The 21,618-nt window shown below is 47.2% G+C and overlaps 1 protein-coding gene across 4 annotated transcripts in view; it reads right to left on the bottom strand.

The window, feature by feature from the left end:
• HENMT1 (HEN methyltransferase 1) overlaps positions 1-21,618 on the bottom strand; it is a 588,326-nt gene that overhangs the window by 118,586 nt on the left and 448,122 nt on the right. The gene's annotated exons all lie outside the window — the stretch shown is intronic.

Here is a 21,618-nt window from a genome sequence, read left to right as displayed (position 1 = left end):
GGGGTGGTTGGAACACATACCGATGCGGCATATGTGAATACCCACCGCCCGAAGACTCAGACTCTGATCCAAGTATTTGAAAAGTGTAAACTGAACGGCGTCCTGCTGTACAGGTCCGGGGGTAGGGTGGAGATACGGTGGAGAGACATGGGTGTTGTGTCCTATGAGACGCTTATGTATAACTTTGTGACCATTATAGATATATATCTACATGCCGTGCAAAATATGTTGTCCTTGAAATGCTATGCAAATTGTTTAAATAAAAATTGTTTAAAAAAAAAAAAATAGAAGGCTGATCAGGAAGCCTCAGGAAGGCGGAAATCGTGGAAAGATAACCTTTGATAGTGCCCAGAGCAGAGCCCTGCTGGGCCAAAGATAGAAGAAACAGAAGAACCTCAGAAAGAGGGGCTGAAAGGGGATCCACAGCCTTTGCTGTGCACCATGCCACAAACTTGTTCCATCGGCAGGCGCATACCGTTTTAGTGGAGGGACGCCTGGCTGCCAGAATGACATTACAGACCTCGGGAGAAAGGTCGAAAGCAGTCAACTGTCGCCGCTTAATCTCCACGCATGGAGGTGGAGGCTGGACAGGTTTGGGTGGAGGGCCGTCCCCTGCTGCTGCGACAGAAGATCCTCCTGAAGAGGCAGACGGATCAGGGGATCGATGCTCATACTGAGTAGCTCGGGATACCATACTCTTCAAGCCCAGTGGGGGGCCACAAGATTAACTTGGGCCCGGTCGTGCCTGATCTTCTTCAGCACTCTGGGCAGAAGTGGTATAGGTGGAAAAAGCATACAATAGACCGCAGCTTCACTCGAGACGACAAGCGTCTCCGAGCGAGTGCCACCTTGGAAATTCTAACGTGCAGATTGATGACATTGCGTGTTCTCGTCGGTGGCAAATAGATCTAACCAAGGATCCCCCCTCCCCCCCCCCCCCCCCCCCCCACTGCTGAAAGAGACCATGCGCCAAGTCCGAGTTCAGAGGCCAATAGTGATCCATCAAGCACTGGTGGCTGAGTTTGTACGCCAAGGTAATGCCTTGATGTTCCAGCCATGTCCAGAGGCGCAGAGACTCCTGACATAGGGTCCAGGATCCCACCCCGCCCTGTTTGTCGCAATACCACATGGCAGTGGTGTTGTCCGTGAACACCTGCATTACACTTCCCCTGACAGAGGGAAGGAATGCCTTCAGTGCAAGTCAGATCGTCCGCAGCTCCAGAAGGTTGATATGGAGCCGGGACTCCGCCGGAGACCAGAGGCCTCTGATCTGTGCCTCTCCCAAGTGGCCTCACCATCCCAGGAAGGACGCATCCGTCACTACTGTGTGCTCTGGTTGGGGAAGGGAGAGGGATCTGCCATTGACCCAATCGCGATTCGTGAGCCACCACTACAAGTGTCGTGCTGTGCCCTCCGAGATCTGGACATGATTGGTCAGGTTGCCCTGATGCTGTGCCCACTGGAACTTCAAGTCCCACTGCAGAGCCCGTATATGCCATCTGGCATGTTGAACTAGCAGGATGCAGGAGAGGCCATCAGGCCAGGAGCCGGAGGGTCATCCTAACTGAAACCCGGGATAGAGGCTTTAAGATCGGAATCATAGCCTGAATATCCCGGACTCGCTGCTTGGGAGGATAAAACCCGAAACCGCATCAAATCCAGAACCGCTCCGATGAAGGGGAGCTTCTGAGAGGGACTCAGGTGCGACTTCTGCACATTAATGGAGAACCCCAGCAAATGCAGGAGGTCGGCCGTATTCTGAAGGTGGGTGACCACTGCCAGGGGCGAGCCCGCCTTCAAAAACCAGTCGTCGAGGTAGGGGACCTGACCTGCGCAGATGAGCTGCGACCACCGCCATCACTTTCGTGAAAACCCAGGGGTGCTGGTAAGGCCGAAGGGGAGCACAGTAAACTGAAAATGCTCCTGGCTTAAGGTGAACCGCAGGTAAGGCCGGTGGGCCGGCAGGACGGGGATGTGAAAATATACGTCCTGCAAGTCCAACGCTATCATCCAGTATCCTGGGTCGAGGGCAGCCAAGTCCTGAGCCAGAGTTAGCATCCTGAACTTCTCGTTCCGGAGGAAGCAATTTACGTCCCGGAGGTCCAAGATAGGATGCAGACCCCCTTTGTCCTTCTTGGGGACCAGAAAGTAGTGGGAACAACAACCACTCCTTACTTCTGGCCCAGGAACGCACTCGATGGCCCCCTTAGCCAAGAGGGCCGCGACTTCTTGTTGGAGAAGAGCCAAATGATCCCCAGACATGCGGTGGCACCGAGGTGGCATGGCTGGGAGGAGTGGGGGGACTGAAAGGGAAGGGAGTAACCATGGCAGATTATCTGCAGCACCCATTTGTCTGATGTAATCTCGCGCCAGCGGGGAAGGTGGTAGTGGATCCTGCCACCCACCGGCGTGGGGTGCTCCCTGAAGCTCAGATTAGGAGGGTTTAGAGGCGGAAGCAGCGGGGGTGGAGGTGGACGGACCTGTACGCTGGTTCCCCCCACGCTGGAAACTGCGACCTCGCTGGGGCTGGTTCTGCACAGGCTTGGTGGAGGGGCGTGCCTGGGTACCTCGACCCAGGCCACGAAAGGAACGACAACCAGGAGTTCTTAGTAGAAAGACCCAAGGACTTCGCTGTAGCCAGCGAGTCCTTAAAGCGCTCCAGTGCACTGTCAGCCTTGTCGCCAAACAGGCGGGTGCCATCAAAAGGCATGTCCATGAGTGAGCTCTGGAAATCGGGCGAGTACCCAGTCAAACACAAGCAGGCGTGGCTCCGCAACACCACAGTCGTAGAAATCGCCATGCTCAAGGAGTTGAATGGCGAACTTAGCCGCATCCTTGCCTTCAGCAATCGCCTGAGAAAGGAAAGCATGCACCTCCTCAGGACACTGAGGCAACACCTGAGCACCGGCATCCCACACTGCTTGGGAGTAGCGGCCCAACAAGCAGGCGGTGTTCACCGACCGCAGCCCGAGGCTGGCCAAAGAGAACAATCGCTTCCCAAACTAGTCCAGCCTCTTAGAACCATTATCCGGCGGGGGTGTGGGAAAGGCACTCTGACGTCGAGGCCTGAATGACCAGGCTCTCAGGTGTAGGGTGAGTGGTCAAAAAAGCAGGGTCACCGGGCGCAGGTCGGTGGCGTCTGGCAACGTTTTTATCCACCGGGGGCCCAGTGGCTGGCCTCGACCAAGTGCCCAAGAGGACCTCTATAAGGGCATCATTAAAGGGAAGCGGCGGCTCAGATGAAGTAGACGCTGTCTTGAGCACCTCGGTGAGGAGGTTGGTCTAGAGGGCCACTGTGGGGAGCTCAAAGTTGAGGGCCTCAGCAGTCCGACAGAGCACCATCATGTAGGAGACACCCTCCTCCATTGAAGGCGGGGGAGGTGAACCTCAGGTCAGAGGAGACATCGAGGTCGCCTGTATCTCCAAGTCGTCCACCCATTCTTGTTCAGAGTCGCATTGCCGAGCAAGCGGGTCCTCAGACATTCCCAGTCGTTGTCCGCCTCTGGTGTCGGAGGTGGCCGGGCACAGCGGCAGAGAAGGAGCTGGAGAAGGGACGAACGGCGTCGGGAACGGCGCCAAGAACGACGCCGTCCTTGCCCAGACCAGCATCGGCTCCCAATGCGGAGACCAGGCCGGAACAAAATGGTCCGGGAGCCGGGTCAAAGGTGGGATAAACGGCACCCAGTGTGATGCTGGGGGCGGAGCCGAGGGTAGTGCCGGGGCTAGAGCCGAGGGTGATGCCGGAGCCAGCAACGCCGCACCTCGTGGCGCAGGATCCTGTGGCGCCGGGGCTGGAGCCGCCGGGCCAGCAGGATCTGGACACGGGACCGTGGGGGCCCGAAGGCGCGCCGGCCGGAGCCCGAGGCCTGTTAAGGTGGTCTATAGCAGCAAGGATCTCTTGCATCTGTTCGGGAGTCGCCGACGGACCCGGGTATGGCAGGTAGGTTGCGAGACTCCCCGGCTCCAGAGGAGTCACAGGGGCGAGGCCACTGTCCCCCTCTGTGGAGCGACGGGGGGACGTCGGAGAGCGAACACGCTTCTTCGACTTCTTTTTATGGCGATGCTCACCGGATTCCAAAGGTGAAGACTTAGAGTCCAAAGAGCGACAGTTCTGGTCCCACGAGCGGTCCCGGTAACAGCCCCTAGACCCGGAGCGGCGACGTAACGAATGCTGGACCTCCAGCAACTTCCATCGCCACTCCCGCAAGGCCTTGGGGCCATGGAACGACAGTCACGGCAGTCCCGGGAGTCGTGGTTGGTCTCCAGGCAGTAGAGGCAAACATCATGGGGGTCTGCTACCGATATATTTTGGAGACAGGCCCCACAAGACTTAAAGCCAGGCATCCCTATATGCACCAGGAGAAAAAGTGGGGAGACAAAAGTCTCAAAATAGTGGTCCAAAAGTGACCAAGGAACATGCTCAATCCGGATCTGCGCTTACTTGCGCGGAAAAAGAAAGAACTGACGTCAGCGCGCATGGATTGCGCCTAAGTACTCTCCATGATGTCATCTCGGCACGGAGGACGCCAGTGACGGACGCGGAGCCGCAGGACGCCACCTACTGACGCGCAAGGGTACTGCTAAGCAAAACTTTCAGGATCAAGTCTGATGCCTGGGGATATTCTAAGGTAAGGAATCTATCACTAACGTGTCTTTCAGATAAACGTTTTAGGCAGCATTATAATGGGATAATTGCCAACCAACCAGTTATGGACCCGAAGACAAAGTTGAAAGTCCACAGAGAGGGCATTGGCGAACTCCTAAGTGAGAATTCCTTAGTGGTACGATAAGTTGCTTGCCTGAAGCAGTGGGGTTAAGGACACGTCGGGCTTATGTTTAAAAAAAAAATAGAACTAATAATAAATTAATGATGTTGTCTATTTTACTTCAGAGCAATGTTGTCCGACAGACTTTGTGGTGGCAGGGACATGTGAAGGATTTTGAGTGCCCTAAGCAAAAACTATTTTGGGAGCCACTGTTCAGTACAGCTTTGAGTTCAAATGATTTACTTTCATCTCGGCTATACCCTCTTTAGCCAGGCTACTAACGGTGCGCAGGCACTTTGGTTGAAATTGTAAAAGCGTTTACATCTAATATTCAGACATAGTGATGTTTTCACTGTTGTAACAAAGCAGCAGCACACTAATTTTACAGAGAATAATATCTGTGATATCCTCCAATTTCTCATATGTGAGGACCCGCTTGGATCTAAAATAAACTTTTTTATGGTTGTTGCATGAAACAAACACATTTCTCTGCAAATAGCAATGGACTCCATTAAAAAGAAATGAAAGAAAACATTCAAAAGAAATTAAACAAAACGGTATTCACAGGAATCTGTTAAGGAATAGAGCGCGCCATTCATCCATTAGGATATCACGGTGCTGGATAGCGGAACTTATGGTAGAAGTGGTATATGGGTATTGTTTGGCTGTCCAGTATTAAGCCTTGGGGAACAGATGCGTTTTGAGTTTTTTTCTGAATGAAATGTAGTGTGTGAGACAAAGCTCTTGTGGTAATTCGTTCCAATGCTTAGCCGCCAGATATGAGAAGGTATGACCTCCTGCCTTTAATTTCTTTATACTTTTTGTCCTGACCTGCGCTTGATGGCGTGCCCTTAAGCACCTTGTTGGAGCATACAATTCAATTTTGTTCTGTAGGATTAAAGGCCCACAGTGGTGTAGAGCCTTGTGTGCATGGCTGAGCAGCTTAAATCTTGCTCTGTGGTGCATAGGTAACCAACAGAGCTGTTCCATGCACTCAGACGCTGAGCTGAGTCTGCTTTTGATTCACACCAGCTTGGCAGCAGCATTTTGTACCCCCCAAATGCATTTCAATAATCTAATCTACTGAAAAGCAGGGCTTGCGTGATTCAAGTGGGGTCCAGTGAAAACGCCTTTTCAAGAGCTACAAAATCGCAAAGCTTCTTCCACAAAGGACCCGCACGTGGTCCTGCATTGATAAGGTATTGTCTATAAGGACGCCCACGTTTTTTGCACATTGCTTGGGTGTTGGGACATCTCCTAGAGTTTGGGGCCACCAAGTGGCATCCCAGATTAGGTTGGCCTTTCTGAAGAGCAGAATCTCAGATTTTTCTGCGTTTAATTTAAGGAAGTGTTCCGAAATCCAGCTTGCCATCTGAGAGAGGCAGTTGTTCAGTTTTAACCTAGTATCCTCATGCCTTTCTTGAATAGCTATTAGCAGCTGTGTGTCTAACGCGTAGGAGCAAATGCTGAAAGCCCATTTCTTACAGATTTTTGCCAAGGATGATACGTAGGCATTAAAGAGCATCGGGCTCAGTGGTGCTCCCTGTGGGACGCCATAGCTGATGGTTCCTGGTTTAGATGAGAACGCACCCATATGTACACTTTGTGATCTGTTACTTAAGAAAGAGCTGGACCACTGAAGAGCTTTGGCGTGAATTCCTTTCATGGGGCTCCCTGAAAGGCTGGATTGCAGTGCAGGTCAATGTGTCCTTTTGCAATTTAGGACAAAAATCGTGATGGGGTACGACATGCCCATACTTGTGTACATGGGCACAACTAGACCCGAATTCCGTGTGGGGGTTAACACTCCCAGCCAGGGCTGGCCCTAGCACTGGTCACACACAGTGCAACAGTCTTTTTTGGCGCCCCCTTCCCCATTTCCTTCGTCTCCATGAATTCCCTCACTACGACTCACCAACAATGCACCTCATCTATCTATAGCACCTTTCTGACAAACATTACATATTTTTATAGTGTAGTGTAGTTCCTATATTCCCAATAGGCTCTGCGCATTGGAATAATATATCCTATAGATTTGACGTAGGACTTAGGTCGACTAGGTCTCTATCGAATATATTAGACTTAATTGTAAGTGCCAGCTAGCTCAGAGGTCACTAGAAAATTTCTCGAATACACAAGAAGGGATTAGATTCTGACAACCACATAAACATGACAACTTTGTTTCCCAAGATAAAACTGATCTTCAGAGTAGTGGAAACAATAGATAGATATTTTACTCAGTCAATGGTGCATGCTTCGTTTAATCAGAGGTGCAGAGAAATAAAGAGACAGGCGTTTTTCAATAAAAGTATTTATTGAACAGTCTTCTTTCTCATGCAAAAGAAATGAACTGCTACAATCGTAATACTAGCTGTAAAGTATAATGCATACAGCAAGAAGAGTATTATGAAATAATACTGTAAAAGCATGGTATGGTTTTTAAGCCATAAAATACATACATATATAACAAATACTAAAAGTACTCAACAGGTGCTTCCAAAATACGCCTACCCGAATGTACCTAACTCAAGTCTAGCACGAGGGAAGAAGTAAGTATGGTGTAGCATAGGTTTAGATTTTCTGCCAAGAATTTAACCAAGATTTCTCTTAGGTCCGTACCTTGGTTTTAGAATGAAGGAGGCCTGGTATCTCTGTCTCGGGACTCAATTTCCCAACACCCCACAAGAGGAGCTTGGAAACATTGGAGCTGGATTCTTAGCGAGAGAAAGGCAGCCTCTCTGTCAGTGCGTCACCTGGAGGGTCGGCTTCCTTTGGCACTTGCTGTAGTGAGATGCGTCGGGCAAGTAGATAGTCGAACTGCTCCAAACCACGTGTGTTTGCTAGGGCAAGTGTAGGCATATTTATCCCTTTAAGGTGACTGGTTCGACGTAAAGTTGGACATAATAACGTCACCAAAGAACCCCAAGGGAATGGTAGTTCTTTGAAATTGCCATGATTTCGAGGACAAATAAATATTCAAGAAAGGGGATGTCCCTGACTGCTGAAACTGAGTTTCCCAAGAAATCGTTGTGGCTTTTTGGAACTGGTTGAAGTAGCCATGCCTGTATTTTGACTGGATGGGTTATGTCAAAATATGGTTATGATTTCTATGCCTATATAAGGGCAAGGTGAATTATACCTATATAAGGGTATGAATCGGTAAAATTACACTAGGGTCCTAAAACGCTATACAACACCCACTCCACTTTATTATGTTCGATATTACTAAATACTAAGCAAAAACATATCTAAAGCATGTGTTTACAATCCCACCCAAAATACATAAAATGCATTTGAAATGGTTGTACACTAAAAAATGAGCATTGGTGCTGTACGCATTTGAAAGAACATTATTTCCATTCAAAGTATATAGTGTGATATTGGAAAAAATGGTTATCAGAATGAGTAATGAAAAACTTTTATGAAATGGCTCTGAAATACAGAAGAAAAGTCGAGACCATTCCATGACAGAATATAAAACATTTTAGGTTGTGGACAAGGTCAAAAATTTTCTTTTGGAAGTGCTCAAAGAATTCTTGTTCTCTAAGAATAGTTCTACTTTAAGCAGGTTACTTTGTGTAAAAAAAAAAAAAACTAAAAATTCAATTTGGAAAAAGTCAATTTGAAGAAAAATAGAGTTCTAAAGTTAGAAGTTTTGTTTTGAAAAGTGAAGGTCGAATTCAGAGTACATCAGAACGCTGTGTTCGAACTTCAAAAGTCACTCTCGCTGTTGGGAGAAAACATCATATCTTCTAAGTTTGAAAAAAATTAGTCTATTACTGTAGGTGGAAGTTGGACTACCTCGTTAAGCAGATCAATTGTACACAGACGAGAAGCATCGCCGTCAGCGTCAGTCGCATTAGCAATTTTCGCAGTAGAAGGTACCTGTGTGCCTGTTGCTCCACGTATCTCGCCATCAGCTTGTTGTGCCGGTGAGACCTCCATGAATGCTGTCATCAGGATAGGTAGCCGTTGGGGACAACACAATGCAGGAGCCGTTACCGAACCAAGCAAAGCTTCAACATCCGTTGGCAGTGCTGATGGAAGTGTTAGACAGATGTCTAGCACGCATTCTTCTCCACATAGTAGGCATCGTAGAACAGGTAAGATGCAATCTTGCCAGATTGGTCTGAATGAAAGAAACCATGTGGTATTCAGATCTCTTAAACGAGCCAAGCCCAAAATTTGGATTATGCGCTCACGACACTTCATTGCCAGGAGAGTGTTCTCGATGGTAATCTGGGCGTCGTTGGTTGATTGGCTTGCCATATAAAAGCAGAAGTAGCAAAAATAAAATTCCTGCTGCGAGTCCCAAAACGAGAGGCAGTCCGCCAAACACCGAGTGCACGAAGTTTGGAAACATGCTCAGGACGACTTCAAAGGGTGCTAACAGTCCCGAAAAAATAGTCTTAAAAACATGTACAATACCACTGGTATCAGACATGTTTAAGATATGACCTAACATTTCTGCGAAATGTATGGGACAGTTTGTTGACAATAAGGCATGTATCTCCGTAGAGGACCTCGCAACTTGTAGATCATACGTCTCTTTGGACGAGATCAGTGGCACCGTTTTTTGTAAAAGAATGGCTTTCATTCTGCTTAAAGTATCAATTCGAATAGAAGAGATATTCAGTGAAGGCCATAACGGCGACTCCCCGTCTGTCTTAGCTTTAGGAAACAATACTTGCATACAACAAGTGACCCTGCTGACACAGTTACGAGATAGGCGATTCCTGGAATCATTCCACAACAGCTGTGATCATTCAACATTATGTAGGTCCTAAAAGCTGCCTAAAAATTGGATCGATCACTGCTGCCGGAGAACCTTGCAGGTGGCAGGATAAGTTGGTCGAAGAACCATCACAGGCTCCGTGTAAATTAATACCCTGACACAAAAATTTACCGCTTAGTGGGCTGTCACATTGTGTACCGCTAAGAAATACTTATTTTCCCCCACTCCCACATTTGTGTGTGTATGGTAAATCCCAAGGTTACTTTATGTATTCTTTACCCAACCTTTCATGCAAGCCTACTGGTATGTGTTTTAAGCAATACTGAAACTGGAAAATCGTCACTGGCAGCGTAATGGTGCCATGTATTATCCATTCTATGGCTGGTTTCTCAGAAACAGTCAATGGTAGTTTTTCCAGTTTTTCTATGCTCAGCACTGAATATAGTCTGCTCCCCTTTGTGCCAATGAGATTTGTTTATCTGTGAGGTTAAATCCAGTAAACAATGGCGTGGTGTTAGTTAGACGCCAAGGCACATAGCCTGAACGAAGATTTTGTAACGTCCAGCCTAGCAGTAATATATTACGCAATTGACACTGTCCATGTTGTAACATGAGCAAGTCCTGTTCCATTAGGTCTATGGCAGAGAATACAATGCTGTCCAAAGAAAAAATTCTGGATGACAGTTGTTAATCCATTGTCCACTACAGAGAGAGCTTTCTCTAAATTAATACGATCAATTTCTTGTATTTGTTCTGCAGTTTCCATTTGCACAACTTTCCATGCTTGATTCTAAGCAGCATAAATACAGGCGTCTATGAAATGTTTATGACGTGGTTTATGAGGCTTTGGTAAGAAGTCTCTCGAATCAACGCCATGTTTAGGTAAAGTTAAGTGTTGTTTAACCTCTAAGTGTAGATTTTTGTAGCCACTCGAGGCACAGTTTTCCTACACTGTAAGTTGCTACTATCCCTCTATGTCGTCTCTGGATATATCTTGGATCTGGCCTAGTTACTGTAAACCCTTGTGTCTTGTTCAGCAATCTATCTTGACAGTTGTTTGTGTCTGTGTGCCAGATTAACCATTTTTTCCAATCAGGATCAGTTCTGTTTTTTAGTAAAATAGTTTTTACGTCCACCCCGCCCTCTGAAGTGTTTTTACTATCAGCTGTAGGTACAGGTATGGACGGTTTGTTTAAATCTTTTATCTTGGCTAGTCCAAGACAGGATGTTTGTTGCACAGTGTCATTCAAAAACATTATTTGTTCAGGGATAATGCAGGCTCGAAATAAGGCTTCTATTCCTTGCACCTGCCAGTCTTTTGAGCCCCAGACAGCTTTTGTTTCTATGTTGTCACTCCAAAAGTCGAAGCCTAATGAGGACAGCTGGGCATAAAAGGCTGCTGAATAAATTTGCTTTGTGTTGGTTAACATACTTTTCATTCCAGTCTTATTAACATTTTTATAGTAAAATGTTTCCGGATAGGAGATATTAAAACCTGAGAAGTATGGAAATTTGTTATAGAATGTTTTTGAGCTCCTTTTGGTGGCGTTGGATAGTGTTCCCATTGATTATAAGTATAAACATTTCTTGGGTTTGCAGATTTGTGCAAGTAATGATGACCATAGTGATTGTTAACAATACATTTCTTCATAATCTGATGAACCTTCTAAGTATTCGTGGTTTGTGAATTTTGCAGACATTTCTAAATCTGACATCATATTAACAGTCTCATGGTCCCAATCATCAGAAAATGTGCTGGGTGAAACAAAGTCACTCAAGGTAACCTTAAATTGGTGTGGAATCTTCAACAGCTCTGCCGGACGATAAATGTCATAATCAGTTCTGTCCCATGCTATACCACCTGGTATAGGAACGGCTGTGATGTTCACTGATGATAGGTCTCTTTGTTCACGATGAGATGATTTGTGTGGCTTCAGGGGCAAGTTGATGTTCTTACTTGCTGTGTCCATTTTACTATATTTTCCATCTATCAGCCTTCCCAAACGTAATACAAGAATGAGCCAAAGTAGGAGAAAAAGTACCTCTACCGCAATCCAAAATTCAACCCATGGTGAAGCAAGATAAGTATTTTCTAGTTGCTGAAAATGTGCTGTTACTGTCTTTAAAAGTTTTATTTGCTGGCGTTGTTTCCGGTTCACTGGGATCCTCAGAAAACGTATCAAAGTTGATGATAGCCAAAGGCAGTTCTGTCAATTGTTGGTATTTCATCCGGATTAATTGAAATCGCTGGAGCTGCTTGGTCCCTTGTCATATTAGTATAGTCTGAGGCTATATCATTGTAGACAGGAGTGTCTTGACGAACTGTTATTTGGGTTTCTAGAGGCACAAGTTCCATGGCTTTGTTGCATAGTCCTTTTCTCACTGCAGATTCTTCAAAGGTTATGAGTCTCTCAGTTTGAACCTCTTGGATAGATGCAAGATTTGGTCTTCTGCTACATCTTTGGAGTCCACTGGGCCTACTACTTAATATCGGCCACATGATGTGGTTTTACCAGATCGATTGATACGAACCGGTTCTCCTTTCTTCCAGCAAGGGGCGGCAGTAACACTGTTCTCGATCCGTGGATTGCCAGCACAGGTACTGCTTTTCTGCATGAAGGCCCAAATTCCTTCTTATCCGCTTTCTTTTCTCTGACTAGATCCCCAATCTTTGGAATCCAGACAGGCCTTGCTGGGACAGGGGGTTTTTCTTCAGTGGTCGTTGGCTTCTGTAATGTGTTGCTTAGACTTCTTGTTTCATTTAAGTCCTGCAAAACAGCCAAACGGTCTTTGATATCAAAGGGTTTTTGTTCTACCACTGCAGTATGACAATCAAGGTCTTCGACATTCATTCTAGTACCAAAAAGGATTTCATACGGAGTGACTACACCCAGAGAATTTCTTGGCAGATTATTTAAACTACGTTGGACACTTATTAGATGTTTGACCCACCCGTCACCCGAACCCAATACCCTAGCTGTTATAGATAGCTTTATGTCCCGGTTTTTTCTTTCCACAACAGAATTTGGATGGACTTGAGTACCGCAATGCAACGCCCAAACTAGCCATGGCCTCTTTGTAAGCTCGAGAGCTAAACGCAGGATCCTTATCAGAATGCAGCGTGCCGATTGCATATGTGCCGATAAAGACTTGCAAATCTTTTGTAACAGTTCGGGCGTCAGCCGAGCGCTGAGGCCTCATCCAAATGAATCTTGAGCAGGAATTCACTGCGACCATGATATATTTATAGTTACCATCCCTCTGTAAGGGACCACAGTGGTCCAGGTAAACCCATGCTAGTGGTTTATCTGAAATTAAAAGGGGCGTCTGCGCCGGGCGTTTCACTGTTGAAACTTTTATTTCAGCAGATTTCACATTCCAAAACATAGTTTCGGGTCTGTTTCCTCATGCGCGGCCACCCGTATCTTTGCTTTAATAATGACACTGTGGCAGAAACACCTGCCTGTGCAAAGGCAAGTCCTTCATGTGCTGCTAAGATTAGTCCCAATCTGTGTTCCATGTTTGGAATTACTCTATCCCCCCACTCCAGGGATTCGAGCAAAATGAACATTATTTGCATCAGTTATATAGGAGTACTTGAGTGGAAATTCTTTCGGTAACTTTTTACCGCTGTCTTTATTGGAAGCGGTGACAGCCTGCATTATTTTGCGGTCTATTTTTGTTTTTGAACGAGTGATTGCAGCTACGGAAGCCGTTTGCACAGCTTCCTTCGCGGCTTCATCAGCCAATGAATTCCCTTCAACGTGAACGCCATCACGCTGATGACTCAGTGTATGAATCACGTGAGTCTTTTGTAGTTCTTTCTGTAATAGAACTACTTGTTCCCAAAGCAACTTATGCTTCATTGTGCCACCTTTTGCATCTTTGAAACCGTTTTGAACCCAGTTCTGCAAGTATTCATTGTAAGATTGGACGCAGTAATATGAATCGCACACTATGAGTGTGGGGAATTCGCGATCGGCCATCTTGAAAGCCTGTAGTTCAGCTCGCTGAGCTGTACAATCTCCTAGGGATTGAGTTTTCGTGACCATAGGTCTGAATTTACCATTGCGCCAGCGATCTTTAACAATTGCGCACGCAGGGGGGGCGGAGCTAGCTGGCGACAGAGATGGCCACCTGAACCGCGGGCTCCTCTGCCCGGGCCACTATCCTTAAGTAAATCCCATACGCTGAGGTGTCAGAAGCAGCGTTCAGCAAAATAAAAGGATGTCTTAGTGACGTTGCCAGATGGATGAACACTAACAAGCTAAAACTGAATGCTAGCAAAACCGAGGTCCTATTCTTTGGGAAAAGTACCCCACCCCCCCCTGACCTCTGGTGGCCCACTGAAATGGGTCCTGCTCCCACCCCTGGCACCAAGGCAAAAAATGTGGGTGTGTGTTGGGACGAGACTCTTTCTTTCTCATCCCACATACAACATATCACCTCTAGCTGCCACTATAAACTCCGCAACCTCCGAAAATTCCTCTCTCTTTTACCAACTGACTGTCGCAAATCGGTGGTCCACGCGACAGTCACATCCAGACTGGATTATTCTAACGGCCTCTATCTTGGCCTCCCGAAATATCTGACACTACGCCTGCAGAGCGTGCAGAATGCGGCTGCGAGATTGATAAAACACGTGCCTTTTAAACATCACATCTCTCCGCATCTTCACGAGCTGCACTGGCTCCCAGTGGCGAGCAGAGTAAAATTCAAAGCGCTCACCCTAGCGTACAGAGCACAAAAAGGGAACTGTCCCAATTATCTTAAACTCCGACTCCCCCGTTACCACCAAGAGAGACACCTGCGCTCGAACTCGCAGATCCTACTGGCCGTACCACGAGCGAGAAGGGCGAGACTCGGAGGCAGATCGTTTTCGGTAGGCACTGCAAAGCTCTGGAACTCCCTTCCCTCTGCCATCCAATCTGCCTCGTCAGAAGCCATCTTTAGGAAACTCCTAAAGACCTGGCTCTTTGCGCAAAAAGCTTAGCACCTCTCCCTGCATTTCCTCTTGGGTTCTGCGGTTTCTTTTCAGCGCCGGGACACCTCCACGCGAGGTAGCTGTTCGCGCTATATAAATATCGGTATTATTATTATTATTATCCTGCCGACATCGGTGCCTTTTGCCCATTAATTGTACCCCCGATCGCTCCGGACAGCGCACTGCCTTGATTGACCCAGAAATCGGCTGGGTCTGAGCGCTGGGATTGCCGATCAGACTCGCCTGCCTAGAAGACGCCCGGAGAGACGCCGCTGTTCTTCCGGGCTTGTGCTGAAGACTCGGTCGGCCTGGAGGTACGGAGCACGCTGCGCTCGCTAACGGCCTGCTCTCCTGAGGCCCCTGGGCGGTGCCGCTGCGGGTGTGATGGCGACGATATCTTGAGCGGAGGAGCGGCATAGTGCGGAGCGCTCTGGGCGAGCGGAGACACCCTGCCTCGCCCGCCGGCCCTGCCGTGGAGGCGGAAATTGAGCGTCCGGCTCTGGGAGCGCTGCTAGGCCCTTCATCAACCGCGAGGCACGGCCGCAGTCGCAGACCCCCTGGGACACTGCTGCAGTTTTTTATAAGTAAGGGCTGACGGTGGGGCATTGGAGCAGCACTATCAAGCGCCTACAAAGGACCCCTTACGTGGGAGGCGCACTCAGCAAGGGCGGACAGCGCGTTGGACACACCCGCTTCCCGGTTGCCCCCCCCCCCCCCCCTCTATGCTTTGGGACTAAGCCATCCTCATGGTCATATGCTGCGGATGCCGACTGGTTTGCAACCCCGGGCAGCATTGTGCCAGAATAGCGACGCCATCTTGTGGCCTGGTACAGTCGTCCCTGCCCAGGCGTGGTACACCGACTCTGGGGCTGCATAGCGAGACGCTACATCTTCTAGCAGATACGCTTTTTACCGATACATACTCACCCCTGCTGCCTGCGCAACCGCAGAGACCCAGCGAGGAGTCGTGCCCTTACAGCGACTCGTGTAGGTGGCTAAAGACACGGGCCAGCTGACCTGGAGAGTCTCGCCCTGGAGCTGACTGGCGGATCCCAGGCGCACACCCAACGCATGGGCACTGATCGCTGATACCCGCAGCCCTCCTCTTTGGCGCTGGTAACAACAACGCGTCATTGTGGATTAATATGGGGCGACAGGACAGAACACAGCCCAAGCTCACCTTTGAGAAAAGTAAGGTGCCCAAGCCCACCGATGCCTCGCCTCACGTGGAGGGTGCGGATGGAGAGAATGCGACCGGAGAAGAACAGTCGGAGCTGGATATACGCGCAATTCTGATTGCTATGGAGAAGAGCCTGCAGGGCGTCATTGCCTCACTAGGAACCAAAATTGACGCCCTCACTTACCGCATGGACCGCATGGCGGAACACCTGGACAAGCATGCAGAGCGCATCGACATGTCGGAAAGGCGCATAGGTGAAGTCGAAGAGGCGCAGACGACCTTGGATACCGAACATGAGCAGTTGGGCAGGGTGCTCCAGGTACTGAAAGATAAAGCTGAGGATTTGGAGGCGAGGTCTCGTAGATGCAAAGTTCGCATCACGGGCTTGCCGGAAACCACCCAGACTGGCAATATGGAACTGTTCGTGGAAGCCCTATTGAAGAAGCTGCTGGGCGAGTCTGCTTTTTCCGAGATGTTCGTGGTGGAGCGTGCACAACGCACCCTGGGCCCTAGACCCAAGCCGGGGGCGCTGCCTCGCCCCATTGTGGCCAAGCTCCTGAATTATAGGGACCGGGACGTGGCTCTTAAATTGGCTCGGGAAAAGCATCCCCTGACATATGAGGGAAGCACAATCTCCTTGTTCCCGGATTTCACGGCCAGAGTACAAGAAGCTCGACGACAATACGTCCCTATGAAGCGTCAACTAAGGGAACTCGGCGTAGACTATGCAATGCTCTACCCTGCCAAACTGCGGGTCAATAGACAGGGGAAGTCTATGATTTTCACGGACCCGAAAGCACTACAGAAAGCTATGAAGGACTGGTGCAGAAATCGACATTACCCAGCGGAAGATGACTTATCAGGAGAGGCCAAGGGAGGCCCTTTGGACGAACAGGATTGATTATGTCATACCCCACTGAGGGGGACATCACACTGCTGTGGCCTTGTTGGGTGGTGACCTTTCCTCTCTACTCATCGGCGCTGTTGCCACATGTACTCAAGATCGTTTGCCTGCAACACTGCGGAGCCCCTCCCTGATGTAATACTGCGGGGTAACAGTGAGTTTGGGAGGTGGGGCGGGTTGGTACTTGCCTTTCTCCCCCCCCTCCTATTACCGATTTTTGTAAAATGCTTATGGGAAATTGCAGTGTCTAGTAGATTAAGCTGGCTGCGCCTTGTACAGCTACATGAGACCCTGATCCTGCTACATATGTGAAGCGCTGGTACTGCGAAGGTTCATGTATGTATCACATTTTCAAGATGCCCTTATGAGACTAGGGTACACATAGAAATGTGAGGTTTCAGTTGTGAGATCATTTGCACTGAATATGCTTAGTAGTTTATAGATTCCATCTTGTGGCACTGATAGTCATATATTTTCCTTATGCCTGGGACGGAGGGAGGGGGCGGGGTGGCAGGTCAATTGACTGTCTATTGTTACTGAACGCTTACGTGCAAGCTACCTACTCCCCCGAGTGTTGTGCACTTTCCCTACTTTGTCTTTAGATTTAAGGGTATATTTCGTTTTTGTATTGTTTGTTTAACACATTTTGTTTTGAACTTATTTGATGTGGGTTGGGGGATGGTAGGGGACGCTGCACTGTTGCGGGTGGGATTGTGGGAGACAGGGGGGGCGAGGTCCTGGGACGCGGCCTTGTTGGGGTTGGGCAAGCGTGGGCGGTGGGATGGGCTGGACCGTACATCTTTTTCTTGTTGTTGTTGAGTCTGGGAGACTGTTTAGTTGTTGAAAGGTTGGCACTGAATTTTTATGGCAATAAGATAGATAAATCTGCGAGTTGTTCTCTGACATTTGAGATTGCTCTTGTTGTATTACACTTCTCTCTCCCATATCATGACGCTACCTTCACACGTTACTAACGCGGACATGCTGCAGGAATTACCCCCCACCGAGACGCCACTAAGACATGTAGCTGACACTATTACGATTCTGACTTGGAATGTTCGGGGCCTCAATGATCACAGGAAGGTCAGACGTGTACTTCAATAATTAGCGCGGCACGAGATTGACATTGCGCTGCTTCAAGAGACACATTTGCGACCGGACAGTCCTACACTACAATGCAGAGGCTAACACAATCATACACATGCGGCTGGCTTCACCTCTAGCGCCAGGGGAGTACTGACCTGGGTGAACCCGAAATCTTCTCTCAAACTTACGCCTGTTGAGACAGACACAGATGGCAGATATGTGATTACGAAATGCGCAGGTTAAGGTATGACGTTCCATGTAATCAATACATATGGCCCTAACTTTGACTGCCCTTCACACTTTGTGACACTAGCCAATAAGATTAGAGATTTGGGCAAAGGACTGATCCTATGGGGTGGCGACTTTAATATGATCAGGGAGCCTGCTCTGGATAGGTCAGACAGACCCAGTCAACGCCCCTCAGCATCATCTCGTGTCCTAGAGGCTGAGATGACCCACTTAGGAGTACAAGACGTTTGGAGGACTACACAGAGCAAGGAGGGTACACGCACTATTCATCCCAACTTGATGTACACACACGTTATGACTATTGGCTCCTCTCGACTCTACTACCCCTGGTGCGGTCGTGCGTGGTACTCCCCCGTACATACTCTGGCCACTCACTGGTAGTAGTGACCTTACGAACCCCATCGCCAATTTAAAAAAAAAAACAACAATCGCACACGCAGCACTATAAGCGTGTTTACCCCCAATTACGGGCTGTGCTGATCCGTCTATATAAAATATACATTCGTACAGTTCTAGAGGCAAATCTCAGTGGGCAGAAGACATTCTTGTTCGTATTGTAAAAATTCTCGAGTTTTCAAGTAGGGATCAAAAACGTATTCAACATCTGTTGCAGCAAGAGAGTTAACCCATTGTATCCATCTTGCATGTAAAGCCTTTGCATTCGGAATGCTAGCTTTTGTCACTGCCTCTAAGGCAGGTACAGGAGTAACGACTTTTATGCGTTTTCCCTGTGCGAGAGCGCTCTCTTTTGCTACTGCAGTTTGAACCGCTGTCAGAATTTTTCCTGTTGAAGTCAATTTCATTTCAGCTTGTGTGTACAAGTGTGATTTGTAAGCAATTGGTACTTTCTCACCTTCATTAAATGTTAAGTACGTGAATCCGCATCTTCCTGGGATTATTCTGATTACAAGGTTGCGTATGTTTACGCTTGTCTGTAAATGTGTTGTTGCTAACATGTCTGCTTGCACAGAAGGCAACATTTCTGTGTATTTTTGAGTCCAATTTGTTGTTTTGAAATCAGGTTTGATTAATTCGTAGAGCGGTTTAATCCTTTCTGCGTAGTTTAGAATGTAAGTTCTTCCGAAATTCAGGAAACCTAGAATTGACCAAGTTTTTCAGCATTTTTGGAGGCTGCAGCAGCGCACACTTTTCTAGAAAGTTTGCTGCCAGGTTTTTGCCTTCACTTGAAAGTTCGTATCCTAAGAATAGGAAGTTGAGGGGGGCAATTCTTGATTTTTTTAAGTTGAATTTGTACCCTTCACATGCGAAGCCAAGTATTATGGTGCTCACTCTGCTCAAGTGCCTATCCAAGTCATCGTCTGTTAGATAGATGTCATCAACATAAGATAATGCCTCATCATCATACGTTTGTAGTAATTCTGCTACTCTGGCTGAAAATAACCCTGGACTATTCTTGATTCCCTGGGGCAGACGACAGAAGTGACGCTGTGTCCAATAATTGAGAAAGCGGTCAAGTACCTGCTTTCAGGTGCGATATTTTGACAGAAGAAACTGTTTAAAATATCTAATGTAGTTTTATATTTTTTGCGCACAATGTTATTCATCAGTGCTGCACTGTGGGCATTTTGTACTGCAAAGATTTTGCAACAAGAGTTTAAATGTCTGTAGTTCAAAACTAGAAGATATGTATTGTCTGGTTTGGAGACAGGAAACAAAGGATTGTTCATGGATGAGGTGCATGTTTCAATCACCTCTTGGTATTCAATTTGATCTAAGATCACCCTGATATGTTTTTTAGCTTCTTGCTTTACTGGATACTGCCTCTGTGCAGTTGGTTGAGTTTTTAACTGGATTTTATGGTGAGGGGAATCCTCATCCCATCCAACATGATTTTTGTATAATGCTGGAGCCTGGGCTAAAGCCTATTTTCTGGCATAGGTGTATTTTAGGTGAATTGGAATATGATTAGAGAAGGCTGGCATAATGATGTCTTCGCCATGTGGGCACTCCCTGACAAATGTTGGTGGCCAGTCTTTTTCAGCTAGAAGAATGTGATAACCCTTAGAGAGCTTCTCCCAAAAGAGGGCTCTTATTTTCCTAGTTATGTCCCCCTCCATCCGGAATGTTACTTCATATAACTTATGGGGTACACTAACCCTGGTATCAGCAGTTTCAACTTGAATGTACTCATTCAAGTCCACTGTCTCCAGATGATCCTTCAGGATCTTGTGAGCTATGATAACTTCTACTGCGCTGTCCAGCATTGTCTGGGCCCACTCCCCGTTCCTGAGTTGTATCCTCAAGATCCTCAGCATTTCTGATTTTTAGACCTGCTACCTTCTTCTTGGTGAATTGTTTTTAAAAAAAATTTGGAACGTGTTGATCGTCTTTGGACTTCACGCGCTCTTCCTTGTGTTCTGACCTTCCTCTTCTTTCCGATTTCTGTGAGGAATTCTGAAAGGTACGAGAGGAACGTTTATCAGTATCTTGATATCGATCAAGTTTTCTCAAATTATCCCTATTCCTGAGGTTATACCTCTTTTCAGAGGGCTCCTTTTGAGGAGACCTACCTCCGGATTGAGAACGCTTCTCTTTAGGAAGTGTTTGTCTAGTATTTTCCCACTTCTTTTTAGGAGTAGTGAGAGTGTTTTTAATAAAAACCTTTTCAGGATTTTCTGTTAGTTTGGGCTTTACTGGTTTCCCACCCAAACTATCTCTACCTAGTTCTTCATAGGATTTTTCTATTATTCTGGCCAATTCATATGGTAGCTGTTACATCAAGTTCTTTTAATTTTTGGCGGATCGCCACGGATGCTGCTTCGCCTTTAATATTAGCTAATATTATAGCTGAGACCTGTTTGAACTCTTTAAGTAATTTCACACCCATATTTAAAGCAGGCTCTGCCCCGTATTCATTTTGAATCTGTTTCAGGACATCTGGTATTACCCCCATAGACGGAACACCATGAGTTTTTGTGTATTTTGCAGCAAAGACTGTACCCCAAGTGTCTCAGTCCTCCAGGTGTAGTGTGATCCCCATTGGTAAACAGATTGTTAAAATTCTGTGTTTCTCATGAGGTGTACTATCTGGAAATACTGCCTCTATTTGAGTACGGTAATTTTTTGAGCTAACCAGAATGGAATTTGTTCCCGTTTTGCGGGCGATTTACCAATGACTGATTGTATAGTCTGTGGTGTAATTTTATGTGTGTTTCCCTGATGAGGGGTTTGGTGTGGAATCCTGATAGCAGGTTGGACTGTTAAGAGTCCGCATGACATATTGAACCAATTGTCTATGTATTTTTATTAATTGTTTTAGTTGAACTAATAGTTCTGGTCCCGACATTTCTTCAATGGTAGGATGTGGTGTATAGCTGGCTAGTACCGGCCATGTTGCTCCTGGTCTACCTAGTGGAAGGAGCCTGGTAATGTGATTGTGATGTTGTAGGGCGCCTTTAAACCAGAGCGCATGGTATGTTAATGGAATTTCAATGTTCTCAAAAGGAACTTATTCCGTTGGAGGTTCCTCTACTCTGTAGAAGTGGAACACAAGTGTTACTGGATTTGCTTCAGGGAAGACAGTCCATGAATAGAATACCTCTGTCTGCCGATATTCATGTGCCTCTATGACAAAGATGACCCTACCACCTCTTGATGATAGGCCATTTGTTATAAGCTTTATAGTGATGGTTTTCCTTAAATTTTCCGGGATGATTACAACATCCGGGTCATTTTGTTGGAAATCTAACGTCT

The sequence above is a fragment of the Lissotriton helveticus genome, chromosome 1_2 (genome assembly GCF_964261635.1).
Source record: "Lissotriton helveticus chromosome 1_2, aLisHel1.1, whole genome shotgun sequence".
NCBI classification, from domain to species: domain Eukaryota; kingdom Metazoa; phylum Chordata; class Amphibia; order Caudata; family Salamandridae; genus Lissotriton; species Lissotriton helveticus.
The sequence above is the reverse complement of the archived record's forward strand: the minus strand, read 5'-3'. Positions and strand labels throughout refer to the sequence as shown.